Here is a 19,231-nt window from a genome sequence, read left to right as displayed (position 1 = left end):
TCCTTTTTCTTTTTTCTTGCTGGAGGAACTGCGGCGTATTCAGGATTCCGGTTGCTGTACAATACTCCTAAGGAGACCTTATATGTATCCTAAGCAGCCCCAAAAAAAGGGCGTACCCTCTACTTCACAACAATGTCATACACGCGTCACAGGGCTATGGTTCGCCGAAGACTCCAGAAGAAGTACCGCCCCTATACGCCCCTGGGGACCACTGGGACCCCACCCTTTGTATTTCCAGGGGTTTGAGGCCTGTCACTTTTCCGGACACGCATCTTTTTCCTGCCACACTGAGAGGGGCGGGCCCTGGGGGACCTGTCACTTTTCCGGGCATGAATGGGGATTAAGGGTATCAGCTATAACTACTCCCAGGGCAAACGTTTGTTGCTCCCCCTCTGCATCCCCATCCTACCTCTTCTATTTATAATGCCTCCTGTGGTCTACATGAGTACTCATGAAGAGAGCAAATACAAATGCGCCGCCACAAAGCAGTAGCGCACATTTCACACTCTTTGAGACCCTACATGTTCTGGTGAAACCCGTTCTTTCCGAAGAGGACCCCCTCCTTTGAGTGTTTATGGGCCTAGGAGTAGAGTGCATTCAGAACTGTCAGAGGAGTGGACGTGCTGGTGAAGCGTCGAGACATGAGTAAAGAAGTTCAGTGACGAAACAGACTTGACACTAACTACTATATACGTGAGGCAATGAATACTTCAGCTGGCCGGCGCAGTCACTGATCCGACCTGGACTAGCAGATCTCAGCAGTGGCAGGCAGCCATTACTGGAGCTGTGTACCCCCCCCCCACACCCCCGGTGAGAGCAGCAGGTCTTACACCAAGTCCGTGTCGGACAGATAACCGATGTTTGAACCTTGGTGTTAGGGGGGATAGGAGTCGGGTACTCCAAGAAGAGAAGGGGAAAGCATATACACACAAGAAAAAAGAACAGGGGAAAGGACATTGCCTAACTGGTGTTGTATACCTTTCTTTACCCTCCAACACTCCGCACCACATCTTTGTGCACCCGTCAATCCTGGCGGCCCAGCCGCAAGCCCCTGCAGGACCAGTATTATCCTTCCACCTGCCTTTGGTACTCTTTTGTAACATGCACACGTCTTTTGTCGTGTAACACACTTTTTGCTACGTCTTAATTTGTTTTTTTTTCCTTTCGATACTTGCACACGTGCCACCATTGCCCACGTAACGTTTTTTGTTGTGTTGGAGTGTCTGCCACTTATTGCAGTATTATACCTCTACTTGTACTTTGTAACCTCCACACATCATTTTTCCTCCTGTAATGTACCCATTGTTACCTTTTGTATTTTTAGTTAGACCAGGGGGAGGGGTTTTGGGTGGGGGGCTTTGGGCAGAGAAAGGGATCCGGCCAGGGGCACACATTTAATGTAGTTGACATTGAATTGGTGTTCAAATGTGCATGATACTAAAGCATTTAGAAGTGCAGGTACTCAGCACCGGCGAGTACCGGCCCCCTCAAAGCACTCTTTATTCCATATAACTTAACGCTTTTCTTTTGTAATTTGTTCATTTGCAATGTTCTCATGTATCCGTTCTTGTGAAGCGCCCTGACGCCTTCAGGTAAAGTCTGCGCTATATAAACGCATAAAGAAATAGCCCTGGGGGGGCGTGGCTGGCAGCCTAAGATGGTGGCAGCTTAGAGGGCGAGCTCCGCGGTTGAAGCGGCCTCCAGAACTATCCGAGCACTAATCCGGTGCTGAATTGCACATTGCGGGCAGGGACTGAAGTCCGGGACCGGGCGGCGCACCCGACAGCAAATAGAAAGAAAATCAGATTGCGGGAAGTCGAGTTATCCGACTCGCCCGCTCTGGCCTGGGGAAGACGCAGGAGCCGGGGGTCCGCCTGGCGAGACGGGGCCGACAGGAAGTGCCACGGAAGCGGCGTGGAAGGGCCGGAAGTGAGCACCCACAGCGGAACACCGAGAGCGCGAGTGGTGAGCAGCTCGGAGTGACCGTAGGCACATCTGTGGCCCGCAGGAGGGAGAGAGCCGCGCATTGACTGAAGCCCGGTGAGTGAACGGGCAAACTAGGCAACGGTCCGGACCCGTCCCGTCAGAACCCAGGGCAGCCATCTTGCCTCCCGAGCATCGGAGGGTCCAGGCAGCGGCCCCGCCGGGGGTCGGACTCACGGACCCGACGTTGCAAACAACCGGCGACCAGCGGGGGACCTGACACGGGGGACACCAGGAGCCTATGGGGGAATACGAGGGCACCCTCAAACATCCAACTGGGACTGAGAGCGGCGGGACTGCGGACAACTTGGAAGAGGCTCCTGATTCATTGCCGGTCCGCTCAGAGACGCAGCCTGCGGTAGAGAGGCAGGTACCTAAGAGGACCGAGGGTCAGCTGGACACGCACACCACCCAGTCTCGGAGCGACGTACGCTCCCTCAGGGACACAGATCAGAGCCGGACCACACGGTAGAGCGACCCCTACAGCTAACCTCACCAAGGGACCCGGAAGCAGGGTCATTGAACATAGCTCCTTTGGCCGGCCGCACCTCAAGGCCGCAGTCACGATAGTGGACACACGCCGGGGCTCCATCTGGGGACGTATATTTTCCTGATTGCTCTGCTCACAGGGTCCGCCTGGGAGTGAATATGGAGGACATGGCGGGCAAAGGTCCGAAGGGCGGCAATGCACAGTCGCGACTGGAGAGGTATGTGTTTGAAAACCGGCCGCCTCCCCACCGGATGCCAAAGCACAGGCGAGCAAGCCGACCGACAAAAAAGCAACCCTTGATGACGTTATGCGCGCCCTGACGCAAGTTCAGGCTACGGTGGGATCAATCTCAGCGGAAATAACCCTGATAAGAGCTGACTTCCACAAGATGTCCGAAAAAGTCTCATCAATGGAGGTGGTGACCAAATCTTTGGTAGAGGACGTCTCGGAACTCCAGATCAGTGTGGAGCGAATCTCGAACGAAAACAGAGACCTACGTGCGAAGCTGGACGAGCAGGAAGGGCGCTCAAGGCGGAACAACATCCGCATTATAGGGGTTCCGGAATCGGAGGACACAAGGGCAATGGACCTCTACGTGGAAAACCTGATTGAACAAGAACTCAAACCCAAGGGCCTATCCGCTTTCTTCTCTGTGGAAAGAGCACACCGGATCCCAGGAGGCAGACCAAAGCAAGGCGCGGCACCACGGCCGATCATTGCCCGTCTCTTCAATTTCAGGGACAGAGACGCGATCCTCCAAGCGGCTAGAAACTCACCTCCAGTTAAGATCCAAAACTCAACTCTGGCGTTCTTTCCGGACTACACGGCGGAGGTCGCACGTCGAAGAAGGACATTCTTTGAAGTAAAAAAGGAACTGAGGGCTAGAGAACTCCCTTATGCTATGTTGTTTCCGGCCAAGTTGAGAGTGGTGGCAGAAAATAAAACTTGGTTCTTCGACACGTCTGAGGCGGCGCACGACTGGCTAGAAGGATGGAGACAAGCGGACCCACCTCGCCGCTCCGCACGCCCAAATAAATACCGTGCGAATGGACCCCGAGCGGGCTCCCAGGCATCAGGAGGAGACCTGGATCCGCACTCACCACTGAGCGAGGCACATGACACTGAGAATAACGATGAACAATGAAATCCCGGACCTAGTAACGTAGGCCAAATGTACTGCTGATTGGACTGGTCGTCAAGGACACCGGGCGGAGGTCCTCCGCGGACATGGAGGGAGGCCGCCGACTCCGGAGAGTCCCTCACCCCGACGAGCAAGTACTTTGTTTGGGTTTCGGGTTAGGCACTCTGCTAAGTTGGGGGGGCGGGCAGTTCTGGGTCCGTCAAGCAGGGGGGCAGGGAGGGGGGAAGTTGGGGATGGGGGGGGTTTGGTTCTTTTGACTTGTTTTACAGGTGAAGATTGGTACCACGAGATGCACACATTGCACAGGGCGTGCGAAGGCCAGGGCCCTGCACCTCACTCCATACGAAACATGGGTTTTCTACACCACGGAAACAATGACACACAATACACGGTCTGGCATAGGGAGGGGGGAACCTGAGACGGGGCCTGTGGAGCCACTACAGCTTATGTCCTGGAACGTTAGAGGCCTGGGAGACAAGGTCAAGCGAGGGCTGGTGTTACACAGTATAAAGAGGTTCGGCCCGGCTCTGGTCCTACTGCAAGAAACACACCTCACAGGCACAGCCACACATGCCCTAGATAGGAAAGGCTACCGGATGATTGCCCACTCGGAGTTCACGAAGGGGTCCCGGGGGACAGGAATACTAATGCATCGATCCTCCAAATTTATACTCCAGTCCACGAAGGTAGACACACAGGGGCGCTTCGCAGCGGCGCTGGGGCAGTGGGAGGGGAGACGGCTGAATGTGGTCTCGGTATCCATTCCACCGGCACTACACACGATAGCCTTCCCAGAATTGGGTACATTTCTGTTGGAACTCCCGGAGGGGGACCTCATAATAGGGGGGGATTTCAACGCAGCGGCACACAATACGCTAGACAGGTTTCCATCACGAACACAGACACCAGGACCCTCCCGGCTGCATGATTTCCTGGAAGCGCAGGGCCTGATAGACCTTTGGAGGCACATGCACCCAACGGACCGTCACTACACTTATCACTCAGCGGTCCACGACAGTCTGTCACGGATCGATTATTTTCTTACCCCGGGGCAGGGGCTCCTCACTGTCGACGATGTACAGATCAAACCAAGGGGCATCTCGGACCATTCCCCGTTGACGCTGACCCTCTCCAACCCCGAGCGGACACAAAAGCGCATTTACCCGATATACCCAGGCTACCTCAGGGTCCCACAGGTGGCCAAAGCTCTTAAAACAGCGACAAGATGCTACCTAGCAGAAAACACTGGCTCGGTCTCCTCCCCGTCGACCCTCTGGGAAGCCTATAAAACGGTACTCCGAGGTCAAGCAATCTCCACTATAACGAATTACAAACACACTCAGAAAGTAGAACTGCTAGACCTAGAGGACAGACTTGCCGAGGCAAACGAGCTTCATACAGCTGACCCGACCGGGGAAACGCTCCATACACTTCAACTGTGTCAGAAACGCCATGCTGATCTCCTGAGACGTAGAGTGATTGACAACATAGCAGCCACTACGAATAGGATATACGAGGTGGGGGATAAGGCAAGTAAGCTCCTAGCCTGGCTAGAAAAAAAAAGGGAGGGGCAGAAGAGTATCTTACAGCTGAAGGATGGGGAAGGGGCGCTACACACCCGCCCTGCCCAGATAGTGGAACTCCTGGCCGACCATTTCCAGACGGTGTATACCTCTGAGATAGAGGTTACACGGGAGATGGCGGAAGGGGCGCTTGTGGGGGTGCCCACTCGAACCCTGCTCCCAGATAATGCCGAGGACCTAGAGGCAGACCTGACGGCTGAGGAGGTGCAGGCAGCTATCACGGCACTACGTCCGGGGAAAGCTGTGGGACCTAACGGAATCCCGATTGAATGGTATAAGACCATGTCGGAATCGCTTTCGACCCCATTACTGAACATGTATATAGATAGCTTGGAACGAGGACACCTGCCGCCAGATCAGTGCATGGCCACTATTGTGGCGATCCCGAAACCTGGCAAGCCCCCTGAGGATTGCGGTTCCTATAGACCGATCTCCCTCCTCAATGCTGAAAGCAAGATCCTAGCCAAATTACTGGCAACCAGGCTGTTGCCTCACCTTAGTCACCTTATCCATCCAGACCAATCGGGATTTATGCCGCACAGAAGCACGGCGCTGAACCTCAGGCGCCTACACGGTGTTATGGCGAGGGCCCCATTGTTAAAAACTGATGCAGCAATCCTCTCGTTGGACGCTAAGATGGCGTTTGACTTGGTGGAATGGAGGTACCTTTTTGCAGTCCTACGACATATGGGCTTCGGCCCAAAATTCATAGCGTGGATCAGGCTCCTATATAGTGCTCCCACGGCGCGAGTGACGGCCAACGGCCATCTCTCGAGAATCATTACACTGTCACGGGGCACGAGACAAGGCTGCCCGCTCGCCCCGCTGCTATTTGCCCTGGTGCTTGAGCCATTGGCCACGATTATTAGGACCACACCGCTGCTGCGTGGCATTTCCTGGGGTGAGGGCTGGGAGGACAGAGTGTCCTTATACGCGGACGACATGCTAATCTACCTTGAGAACCCGACAGAGGGAATTCCAGTGCTGCTGGCATTGTGTGAACGACAGGGCATAGCCTCAGGGTACAAGATTAACTGGATGAAGTCGGTGATCTATATGCTGCATGGGCCCCCACCGTGTTTGGAGGTAGACTGCCCCTTGGTGGTGGAAACAATCTCCTTTCAATATCTAGGGATTTGGATCACCCGAGATCAGATGACTTTTCAGGATCTCAACCTCAGGCCCCTGCTTGAAAGATTGAAGGCGGACGTACGCCATTGGCAGACACTCCCGCTGACACTACTGGGCAGAGCCGCACTTTTTAAAATGATGGCGCTACCCAGATTCCTATATATTTTGGAAAACACGCCGGCACTGGTCCCGCCTTCCTTTTTCAAGCAGGTAGCGGGGCAACTGTCAGGCCTATTATGGGGAGATAAACCGGCGAGGGTAGCACAGGCGAAGCTGACTAGGGACTGGTACAGTGGGGGGATTGCACTCCCGAATCTGGAATTGTATTACTGGGCAGCACACCTCAAGGTGATCAACCAATGGATGCATGCGCCGCAGGAGGACCCGGCATACCTAGCGGACAGACGTCAGCTCGGCACTACTACGCTACTTGCCCCGCTCTACAACAAGGGCCTGACAGCAAAACTAATAGGCCCGACTAAGCACACTGTAACTTTATGGCATAAAGCCCAGGCTCGTCTGAAATGGGGGGGGGGTGCTTACACAGCTTACACCCTTGTGGGACACTAAGGCACTGGGCAACTTGAGACGTAGTAAAGGGTTTGATCAGTGGGACACTATAGGGATATCCACGGTGGGGGATCTATGGACACGGGAGGGAGTGGTCCCATTCGACACCCTGAGAGAACAGTATGAGCTGAACACCACTGAGACATACCGCTACATTCAGATTAGACACGCATTGCTAGCAGTGTTAACACCGGGAACCAACGTCCCAGAATCGGCCCCCTTGGAAGACCGACTACTCACTGATTACATGGAAGCCAGCGCCACCTCCCTCACATATCGCAAATTAATAAATAACTTGCCTGACCCCTTACAACGCTTGAAAGAGAAGTGGGAGGATGATGTTGGGGACCTGGATGAGACAAATTGGAATGCCGCAATGGCGTCACCTAGAGAGGCGGGAATATCAGCGAGATTCCGTCTGGTACAATTCAAGATACTACACCGAGTGTACTACACGCGCACCACACTTCACCAATTCCAGAGGGCAGAACACCCATACTGCTTACGAAATTGTGGGGAGGAGGGCACATTGTTTCACACCCTGTGGTCCTGTCCGTGTATAACAGAATACTGGACGCGAGTGGCACGTACGGTCGCCCAGACTTTGCAACTCCCGTTCACTCCAGACCCTAGAATTTGTTTGCTGAATGTGTGGGGCCCGACCGACCTCACGCCACAGGGGCGACTATGGGTGGTCATAGGGATGATGCTAGCAAAGCGGGACATAGCACAGAAATGGGGAGTGGCTGAGACACCGACTTTGGCACAGTGGTGTAAAAATATGGACATGATTATGGTGACGGAACGGGCGATATACCAACAGAGGGCGAATCCACGTAAATGGAACAGAATATGGCTACCGTGGAATACATATAGAGGGGAGCCGTGTGAACCATTGCCGGAAGAGGATGAAGGGGATAGCTCAGAGGAAGATGAGGATGTAGAGTGAGACCGGGCATGTGGGGGGTACATGTAGGGAAGGGCACGGGCACACTGGGTCTCCGAAAGTCCCTTAGGCATAAGAGATTAGGCGACTATCTGTGGGGGGAGGGATGTGGAGGCAGACATGCAATGCATAGATGGTAATGTGAACAATATACGTTTCTGTAAAACCATGTTACACACCTGGATGTTATCGTTGTTAGTTATAAAAAATGAAAAAGTTGCGATCCGGATGACAGTTGGCGGAATGTTGACGCCACTCGTCGTAATGCCTATGAGAATGAATCTGAAATTGTAATGCAACAATAAAAACAAATTTAAAAAAAAAAAAAGAAATAGCCCTCTTTATGGCAGCCATTTCGAGAGCGCCCCCCCCTCCCTTCCTCCTGCAAATAGGCTGTCATATATCCGGGAACGTGAGACCCTTACACGTACTTGACTAAAGCGCCAAAAAACGACCGACGGCAGAGAACAAACGTTTCCGGTCAGCTGCTGTAAATGTGCGTAATTTTGTGTGAGTAACCAATTTACTGTTGTTACATTTGACTGGCACTTCATTTGCCCTGTCCTTGTAGTATCCTTCTCACCCTCATTGGAAGGTGTCCGAGAACTGGGTGCTAATTCGTTGCTACGTGTCAGTAGTTAAAAAATTTTTTTTTTGTGCAAATTAAGGAGAGGCAAAACGGAATAAAGGGGAGAGGACAGTAACTTTGAAATAATCTTACCGGCGATATCAGCGAGACCAGCATCCGTTGGGGGACACGCCGACCTACTCCACCCATCGGGAAAACAATTTACGTAAACCAATAAACTTTGGGCCATACTTACGAAGTTGCATTTAGTTATCATATAGTCAACTCCGTGGGTGGGACAACACTAGCTTAGTGATATCAGTGAAACAGGGACTGGGGCGTGCTCCAACCCTGCTCACCCCATCCCTATCCACACTCCGCACCCACCGCGGTGCTCGGATGCCCCAGCCTCATCCCAGCGTGAACCCTGCCCGCATGCCCTGCCGTTCGGAGTCTGGCACCTTACTTCAGGGCTCCCCCGCCCTTTCCACTACTGCCACTTGCTGTGTCCTTGCCCCCGCCCTGCACCCATCCCCCTCCCCCCTTTGTCCTCCTCCTGCGCCAACCACCCTCCCTCTGACATCTGAGCCCCGGCTCCCAGCCTAGGCTCTCCCCCCTCTCGTTACGCCACACCTTCAGCTCACGCGCCCATTCCCGTATCCACCACAAGCGTCTAACCATTCGTCAGCCTCCCCCCCCTAAGCACCCGCCGCAGGATGTGCACCTTTCCACTCATTTGATGCCAGCCCGCCTTGCTCCGTTCCCAGCGTGCCCACCTCAATTTGAAAACCTCCACCACCTGGCCAGGAGTACTCCCACCCACTTCATGTCCTTACTTCCCACACGTTAATCGTATGCCACTCCACCATGCATGCTGCAGCAAGGTCCTTCAGATACCCCGAGCGCAGCCCATCCGACCCGTGGAAGACAGACCTCCACATGTCACTTTCTCCTCCTGTAATGTACTGTTTGCTACCTCCTGTATTTTGTTTGCTCATAATTGTCACTTTTGCCTCATATTACTTAACTTTTGCTTTTGTAATTGTTCACTTTTAATGTTCTCACCATGTATCATTTCTGTTCCTATCGTGAAGCCTTTGACACCTTCGGGTAAAGTCTGCGCGAGATAAAAACGCATAAAACGCCCCCCGCCCTCTGCCTAACGCGAAGTCTTTGCTCGATGTATAGCGCCCCATCCCCCCCCCCCCCCCCCCCCCCCCCCAGGCAGCCCTTCACCCCGAGTCACCCGGGGCATAGCCGTGGGTGCAGCGCTCACCAGTGCCAGGCACTGCAACCCTCCACCCTCCTCCACATTCCTCGGAAGCCCACCCCGCCCCTTCAAACGAGGAGAAATGAGGATAGCGGGAGGGGGAAACACAGATGTAATTGGAGTCCATGTGCTGTACAGAGGAGCGCTGCCCTTGGCATGATGTGCAGAAGCACCAGTGGCCCCTGTGCACCCCTGACTCGACATCCGCGGCGCCCGTGCACCCACAGAGGTGGACCCGTCTTCTGACTGAGGCGCTCGTAGCTGCGCTGCCCCCTCATGCGCTCTTTCGCGGTCCGTCCTTAAAGTCTTTCAGGAAGAAAGCGTTCCTCCCCCACCCTAAGCCTCCTCGGACCCATGCACGTCCTTAAGCGCCGTATTCTAGCTCTGCCTGGCCCCATTCCCCGTTTTGACATCAGACGCCCCCAGTAAATGTAGCATACTCAGCAATTAGCGCCTCTTGGTACTTTTCGCAGCAATTCCCCGTTTAAGTTCAAGTTTAATTCACAACACTCGAGTACATGGAGGTGTACATTTCATGTGCATACAGGGCTGCCAGGCGCTTTCACGGTGCACTTGCCTTATTTTAAACAGTGGATCATGAAGAACTTGCCACTACATTCCCGTGACGTGCCCTACGGGGATGTAACGTAGAACGGAGAAATCAGGAAATCCCATTTATTTAACCTCGCTTAACGACTGTTCTAAAGAGGAGCGCAGGGCAGCATTTTCAAAGACCCAATCGTGGTCATAGCGCCTTCCTTGGAAATGCATCAGCAGTGACAGCTTCTGGAGCACTCCAGTCACCCTAACATTCCACTGACAGGCGCACAAGCAGCACCGATCACCTTGGCAGGCCCTTGGTCTCGCGTTCACTCTCACTCTTCCCCCACCCGATAAATGCACTGTTTAAAAGGGGCTCAGCCCTTATTGATGGTGCTAGCTCCGCTCTCTTTTTTGGCCCCTTACCATTCTCTTCACTGTTCCACTTAACGGCAGCTTTGCGTGACCCTGAGCCATCTATTGTGCGTTTCTGTTGGTGGCGGGTGCTATGCCTCCAGTGCTCCTCCCGCGTTTTTTGAAGAGTCCCCTTTAAATGCCTCCCCTTGAGCAGCACCCTCTTGCGCCCCTAACCCCCCATGTGACTCCCCCTCCCTGTGTGAACCTTTGCTTTTGTGTCTGAGTGTCTGCCTTTTATTGCATTATTATACCTTCACTTGTACTTGTTGCTCCTTTGCAACTTACACACATGCCACCTCCCCTCCTGTAATGTACCGTTCGCTGCCTCCAGTATTCTGTTCGTTCTTCGTTGACACTTTCGTCTCATGCCACTTAATGTTTCTTTTCGAAATGTTTTCAATGTAATTATTACCCAATGACGCATACCTTAGCTCACTTCCCCCTTTTCTCCTTGACCCCCTATCTCACCCCGCTCGCGGCGCCGCCACATGTCCGTCCTGTGGCCCCCATGCCCCCTTTCACTTCCACCAATCCACCAAACCCCTCCATCCATCGCACCCACTGCTGTGCTCTGCCCGGTCGAGGGCTGCTCATGCCAAATTGTCCTTCTGTCCTTTAGCAGTTGGTATTTGAAAACTGTTACACCGCCTAATCCTAACACCTGTACTGTCTAGTCAGGTCCTGGAAAAAGCGGAAGTTTGGCCAGTGGCGTAACACAAAATTATGGGGGCTCTCTGCGAAATGTGATAGGGCATGTCCCTTCCCTATGTATATAGAAATAACGATAATCAGCAGTCTCTTCTCTGTGTATCTTTTATGTAACTCATGTAATCCTAAATCCATCTGCTTTACAATTCGTTCTTAATAAAGCGCTCTGACACCTTCGGGTAAAGTTCCCACTATATAGCATTGCCTTAAATAAAGCGGGAGTGATGTGGTCAACCGACACCGCACCTAACAGGAATACCACGGGGAGAGCCACGGACTAGCGACCGATGCGAGGGAGTGATGCCTCCTTCTCCGTGTTCCCTCCTCACTTCGCCTCGCATCCCCCACTGCCCCGCCATATTTGCCACTCCCTGCCCTGCCTGTTGGAGCAGCCTCCGCCCCCCTCCCCCACCAACCCACTTCCCAGCCCATACCATCGGCGGCCCTCCCTGCTCTCCTCCTACTCTTACCACTCCCTATCCTCTGATGACCCCCCTTTTTCTTGATCAACCCCTTACGCCGTGTCTTACTTGACCGCCTGCGTTAGTGACCCATCCCCACTTCCTTTGGCGCCATTTCTGTCCCCCACCCCTTATTAGCTTCTGCATCCCGCCATCCCACCAGAGCCTAAACCCCAGTCAACTTCCCCGAGACAGCGCCTAATGAAGTTTTATGCATCCCGGCTCAATTACTGTCTTCTAGTCTCTGCAACGTGAACTTTCCCTCTTGCCCTCTGCTGTGCGCCCTTCATAGCCAACCAGTTCAATAATCCACAATCCATCCTTAATTCCATCATGCCTTTAGTGGTTATTCACCGTCTAGTGCCATCCACACGACATGATGGGCTCTGCATGTAATATCCCCTCTTCCCTCCATTCCTTCCGTATCGCCGCCTGTCCTGCCCCCCCACCCCTTCGTCCCTCCCCAAGCCCCCCCTCCCTCCCAGCAGAGCCCCTAACCTTCGCACCCCGCAGCTGATGACTGCCTAATCCCCCTGTTCTCCTAGTCTTACCAATTCCTTTCCTCTGACGACCCCCTTTTTCCTGCCACTTACCCCTTACGCCCGGTCTTCTGTTGCTGCCTGCGTTGATGCCCCATCCCCCCAATCCCTTTGGCGCCCTTTTCTTCCACCCGTACATTTCACTGGGACCGGTCTTAATGACTTTCTATGCCTTAATCGCTCCATTTACTGGTCGCCTCTGCTGGGAGCCCCCACTAGCTCTGTACTCACAAATATATGCCTAATCCCTCCAGTATACCTTGCGTGCTTCTTCACCAACGAGTGACCACCAACAATATGATGTTGCTACACATGTAATATCCGCCTCGTCCTTCCCTTTAAACGATAACTTTCACAATTACTTGCCAGCCCGCGATGTCCTTGCCTACGTGCAGGACAAGACCCCTTGCCCCTACTCCGCCCATCACCAACCCCCAAGCTAGCCCAGGCCCGCCCCCACGGTCCCGGGCCTGTGAAGCCAGCACCAAGAACCCCAGCTGCCCCCCTATCCTCTGACACCCCTTGCGCGGTCCAAGACCGGCTGAAATTGCGGGGGGTGACGAACACTTTCCTATACATTCCTCCGCCATAGATCCTTGCTGTCCCACCCACTCCTACATCTACTTGCATTGCACCATCTACGAGCGTCCCTTCCCGCTACTCTTTCATCCGCACCGTCGCCAAACAGGATCCTGCTTATTCAGGAGGGCGACCCACCCTCTCCTTGCGCCTCACTCTCCGCGCTCCCAGCCCCTGCTGCCCGTGCCCATCCCCCACCCATTATCCGCTATACCCACAACACTGCAGCCCCTCACAACCCTCCCCCCTCACCTCGCACTCTGTCGACGCTGCACCTCTTCTCCTGAGAAAGAGAGCCTTGTGCCCGGTGCCCACCTTTAAATACCCCGATCTCCCTACCACATTCTTAACCCTAGATTTACGACTACGCTGGCCCAGTTCGGTGCCCTTTTGTAACATGCACACACCACTTTGCCCTTGTAACTCACGGTTGCTACCTCTCACATGTTTTTAACTTTGATACTTGCACAAGTGCCACCTTGCCTACGTAACGCCTGTTCTTGTGGCTAGCACTTATTGCAGTATTATACCTCATATTATACTCTGTTTTCTCTTATAACTGCACACTTGTCACTTTTCCTCTTGTGCACTTTTGACTACCTCATGTATTTTTGGTTGCTCACAATTTTTACTACCTCAAGTATTTTGTTTGGTCACAATTGTCACTATTACCTTTACTACCTCATGTATTTTTGGTTGCTCACAATTCTCACTACCTCAAGTATTTTGTTGTCTCACAATTGTCACTTTTACCTTTACTACCTCATGTATTTTTGGTTGCTCACAATTTTTACTATCTCATGTTTTTGTTTGCTCACAATTGTCACTATTACCTTATGTAAGTAACGTATGCTTTAGTAATCTGCTCTTTTGTAATGTTTCTCATTATGTTTCATTTCTGTTCCTAATGTGAAGCGCTCAGACGCCTTCGGGTAAAGTCCGCGCTATATAAAAATGCATAAATAAAATAAAATAAATAAAAAGCCCTATTATCTGGTGGGCCCGCTCTTTCCCCTTCCTGGTCTCCCTTCCCTTATCTCCCTCCAATGCTCTCCATTGGGGCTCTGCTTCCGGGGGGGGGGGGAGGGAGGGGAGAGAGGGGGGGGGCTCCACTGAGACCCCCGGTCCAGCCACTATCCCCCTCCCCCTGGGGAGTGGGGGCCGAACCAAGGGGCACAACAGCCATAGGATTGGAAGGAACACAGTAACGAAATAGACAACCATAGAGTCCTTTTACAATAATAGCGTTTAAGAAACTAAAAAGCAGATTTAAAAAGGTGGTCCAAATGAAATGATATACCACCCGCGGACCACTGCAGTCCTCTTTACACCTGTCTTTCGACAAAAAGTACTATTCTCCCTTATGTGGCTCCCCTTCCCCTGTTGGTTTCTTCCTGGTAACGTAGAACAACAGGCCCCACCCACACTTACGTAACTGTGCAAACAGGGGATACAAACCCTGATGGGCGGGCGAATAATGCGCCTGCGCACATAACATGAAGCGAAACACGCATGCGCAGCGCATGCGCAAAGCGTAGGGTGTACAGCGCCCTATAGCACACCCCCCCTGGATGACGCACTTCCAACGTCACTTACAATGGCTGAGCGACCACATGAGACCTGAATGCCAGACTCCGGCAGGCGAGTTATCTTCACCCCCAGAGGCGCCGTGTGAAGTGAGCCGTGTGATCCGCTGCAGGTGAGTTGTGGGGGGCAGACACTGACACTCGCATTACTTTCACCCGGAGGGGCTGTGCTTGTACTTCGTGCAGTATTCAGCTGCGTGTTCCAGCCGAAGTGTGATGCTTTAAGTGATAGCTGTGGGCCCGGGGTTACCACGGCTCCCCCCCCCCCCCCTCCTCCTCCTCTCTCAGGCGCGCCAGGGTCGTGGGCTCAGTCCACTCTTCGGTCTCTCTCTTATTTATTTATTTTATTTCTGCATTTTTATATAGCGCGGACTTTACCCGGAGGCGTCAGAGCGCTTCACATTAGGAACAGAAATGAAACATAATGAGAAACATTACAGAAGAGCAGATTACTAAAACATACGTTACTTACATAAGGTAATAGTGACAAATGTGAGCAAACAAAAAACATGAGGTAGTAAAAATTGTGAGCAACCAAAAATACATGAGGTAGTAAAGGTAATAGTGACAATTGTGAGCAAACAAAATACTTGAGGTAGTAAAAATTGTGAGCAACCAAAAATACATGAGGTAGTCAAAAGTGCACAAGAGGAAAAGTGACAAGTGGGCAGTTATAAGAGAAAACAGAGTATAATTTGAGGTATAATACTGCAATAAGTGCTAGGCACAAGAACAAGCGTTACGTAGGCAAGGTGGCACTTGTGCAAGTATCAAAGGTAAAAACATGTGAGAGGTAGCAACCGTGTGTTACAAGGGCAAAGTGTTGTGTGCACGTTACAAAAGGGCACCGAACACAAGTACATGGAGAATACTGCAAAAAGGCAGACACTCCCACCACAGGAAAACACTGGGAAGGCACTCCCATGGTCATGGAAAGTAGAAAATATCAGTAGTGGGGAGTCTTCCTCCGAATAGCAAGAGGACGTGAATTACTTTTGGAGGTGTCTCTGGAGGAGGAGAACTTTGAGGTCCCTTTTGAAGGCCTGGGAGGAGGCGGTGGTCCGGAGCTCAGGCGGAAACGAGTTCCAGATTCTCACTGCGTTGCCTGAAAAGGATTGGGCCATTGTTCTTTCCTTCTTGAAAGTGGGAGGTTCAAGCAGTAGATTCTCGGCATTGCGTGAAGGTCTAGAGCCTCCAGAGAGTTTCAGTTTATTCACCAGGTAGCGGGGAGAGGAGGAGTGCAAGGCTTTGTGGGTGATACAAGCGGTCTTGTAGATAGCTCTAGCCTCGAAGGGAAGCCAGCGGAGGGTGGATAACAACGGTGTGATGTGATCGCTTCTTTTGGCCCCATAGATGAAACGAGCTGCTGAATGGAAGACAGACTTAAGTGGGGACAGGTGAGATTTGGGGAGGCCAGTAAGAAGAGAATTGCAGTAGTCTAGTCTGGAGAGGACCAGCGATTGCACCAGGGTTATAAGGTCCTGCTCTGGGAAGAAGCAACGGATTCCCCAAAGAAGGCGCAGTTGGTAGCGAGCAGATTTTGCTATAGAATTGATGTGGGGAGTTAGATTGAGTTTTTTGTCTAGAATGACACAAAGAGATTTTGCGCTGTCGACAATGATGGGTTTGTTGTTTAGTAGATTCATCTGATCCATCCATGATTGAACCGGGGGGGGAGAGAGTGAGGAGGAGGAATTCAGTTTTGGAGGGATTCAGAATTAATTGATGAGATGACATCCAGTTTTGAATGGAGTCAAGAGTAGATTTTAGGATGGAGAGATCATGAGTGGAGGCAACCTTGAGCTAGAGTGGAGTGTCATCTGCATAGAGATGATAGTGAATCCCGGATTTGCTTAGGAGGTTTCCCAGTGGTTCTAAGTAGAGATTGAACAGTGTGGGTGCAAGTATAGAGCCTTGGGGAACACTTTGACCCACCGCCACAGGAGACGAAAGACTGTTCGCTATTTTGATCATTTGAGATCTGTCAGAGAGGAAGGATGCAAACCATTTAAGCACAGTGCCCTCCATGCCCATTCTCTGTTGAAGAATATTGAGGAGGGTGTTGTGATTAACAGTGTCGAAGGCTGCGGAGAGGTCAAGGAGAATTAGCAGACAGGACCCCCCTGAGTCGAGTATCCTCAGCGCATCATCAACCACTTGCAGTAGGGCTGTTTCAGTACTGCAGTTTTGGATGAAGCCGGACTGACAATTGTCAAGAAGATCATTGTCCTTGATATGACAAGAGAGTTGTTTGGCTACACATCTTTCTGTTATCTTTGCAAGAAAGGGAAGGTTAGTGATGGGGCGGTAGTTATTGAGGTCATTCGCATCAGCAGTGGGCTTTTTCAGCAGAGGGGTGACCTGCCCAGTTTTGAAGGGGACAGGAAGGGAGCCTTGCCAGAGGGAGAGGTTGATCAGAGTGGTCCAATAGGAGAGGGAATGGGTATAGAAGTCAAAGGCAATGGCACTGGGGATAGGGTCAAGCGAATGGTTGGAGGGCTTTGTTTCGCGTATGCATTTGAGAAGGGCATCTTCAGATATGGGGTCAAAGCTCTGCCAAATGGCTAAGGATTTGCGCTCCTCGGGAGGTGTAGGATGAGCAACCTGATCCACAAGTGATTTCACCTTTCCATCGAAGAAAGTAGCGAAATCCGCTGCTCTCTTTGTAGAATCCTCCACCTTGGAGGTTGGGGGAGAGCAGCTCGGAGTCTTGATGAGATCGAATAGTTTTTTGGGTCTATTTTTGGCAGAATCAAGGAGGGTTTTGAAGTGCGTCGCTTTCTCAAGGAAGATGTGCTTGTGGTATTTGGATCTTGCTGTGCGAAGCAAGGCTAAATTGCCAGTGGAAGGCAATTGCCTCCATTGCTTCTCCAGGAATCTTAGCTGCTTCCTTTCCTCATAAAGGGATTTGTTGAACCAAGGTGCTGAGGGAGTGGGCCTTATCCTTTTGCTTTTGAGTGGAGCGACGTTATTAATTTCAGCTTCAAGAACTGTGAGGCATTGGGAGGTGAGATCGTCAACAGCTATGTTCGGGTCTAGCCTTGGAAGTGAAAGCAAAGCTGATTCACAGAGGGGACCAACATCAATGTTTTTGGCATCACGGAACCAGGAGATGGCCCTCTTGGGTTGGCCAAGAGTTATAGAGTGTGAAAGTTGAAGAGAGAATGGGATGAGGTGGTGGTCAGACCAATCTACATGAATAGGGGTAGTAGTAGAAAGCATGCCTGCTTTAGAAATAACAAGGTCCAGGATTGCGCCCTTAGATTGGGTTGGTTCAGTGCAGTGTTGGATAAGATAATTTGCCGAGAGGAAGGTGGCCAGTGAGTTCGCAGAGGAGTCTTGTGGTGCGCCCCAGTGGAGATTGAAGTCACCCACGATGGTCTGATTGTCACTTTGAGAGTATTGGTCGCTGATGAAGTCTTTGAGATCTTCTTTAAACGAAGAGCTACTGCTACAGGGCGGGCGGTAAATGATATGGAATCTGAGCGGTGAACGGTGTTGCAATTGAAGCTCAAGAGAAAGGCATTCAAAGGTGTGGGAGGAGCTGCTAGGAGACACCTTAAGTTGGAGGGCGTTTCTGAAGATGACTGCAACACCTCCCCCCGTGTTTTCAGTTCTGTCATTCCTAAATATGGAATAACCTGTGGGTAATAGGAGATCAAATATAGAGTGAGAGGTATCTTTGAACCAGGTCTCTGTGAGGAAGAGCATGTCAAGTTTATGAAGGGTGATGGTGTCGCAGATTTCAAGTTTGTGTTTTACTGCAGATCTGCAGTTGTGAAGCATACAGCGCAGCTCTGTCAAGACTGTTTTGGTGACGGGGGCACTTGGGCTCTGAAGGGTGATCGGGATATTGTACATTTGCGGAGTTGCTCGGGAGGGTTTAGGTGGACGCTTTGTTCTGACAGAGGTGATTGTCGGAATAGTGTAGACAGTGGGGTTGCTAGGGTATGCCTGTTGAAGAAGGGTGGCGTTCAAGGGCTTGTGTGAGTTAACGACACTTGCAGACAAAGGGTTGAGCTTGGCTGTATTGGGGTGAGGGGGCGAGGTGCATCTCTGGGGAAGTTGCGAGGGGGTAGAGGTGCATGGAGGGGTGGGGATCTTAGAGCATAAAAGTGAAATGGCAGCTGTCAGCTGAGAGATGGAGGTGATCAGAGAGCCTAGCGTATTTTCCAGTGAGAAAGAGGCAGAGCACGGAAGGTTGGGTGGCTCGATTGAAATAAGGGGGGTGGAATTGGTGGTGGACGGCAGGGAGAGGTGGGAGGACAGGGGGTGTGTTGGGGGGTGAGGTTCACAGGTGGGGAAAGGTGGAGGTTGGGAGCGGGAGTAAATGAATTGGGGGTTAAGGGAGAGTTGTCATTGTTGGTGTTGCAAGAGGGAGAGGAATTAGGGACAAATTTAGAGGGAGAAATGTGCGGAACACGTCGGCAGGGAAGTAGGAGGGGGGAGGCCTGTGTGGCGTCATGGGAGTGTAGGAGGTTTGGGCGGAAAAGAGGTGCATTGGTTGCGAAGGTCCTGTCAGTTAGGAGAGGTAGCAGCGAGGGAACGGTCATCTGGCAGAGTGAGGGGGGTTGAGAGAAAGGGAAGTTGAGGAGGGGAAGTGGTTCTGCTCGGCCCGAGGGAGGGAGAAGGAAGGTGTTCCTAGGAGGGGAAAGGGGGTAGTGCGGCAGTACTGGAGGAGTAGGAGGGAGGAGCGAGATGCAGTGGGAATGTGGCAAA

The 19,231-nt window shown here is 52.1% G+C and overlaps 1 protein-coding gene across 1 annotated transcript in view; it reads left to right on the top strand.

Moving 5' to 3' along the window:
• Nucleotides 1–14,453: 14,453 nt before the first annotated feature.
• LOC147709842 (uncharacterized) overlaps nt 14,454–19,231 on the top strand; it is a 67,556-nt gene continuing 62,778 nt past the window's right edge. Inside the window, exon 1 of the mRNA XM_086928294.1 lies at nt 14,454–14,625. The gene's annotated coding sequence lies outside the window, so the exon portion shown is untranslated. The remainder of the gene's footprint in view (nt 14,626–19,231) is intronic.

This window comes from Lissotriton vulgaris, chromosome 6 (assembly GCF_964263255.1).
Source record: "Lissotriton vulgaris chromosome 6, aLisVul1.2, whole genome shotgun sequence".
Taxonomy (NCBI): domain Eukaryota; kingdom Metazoa; phylum Chordata; class Amphibia; order Caudata; family Salamandridae; genus Lissotriton; species Lissotriton vulgaris.
This window is presented reverse-complemented; position numbering and strand designations above follow the sequence as displayed.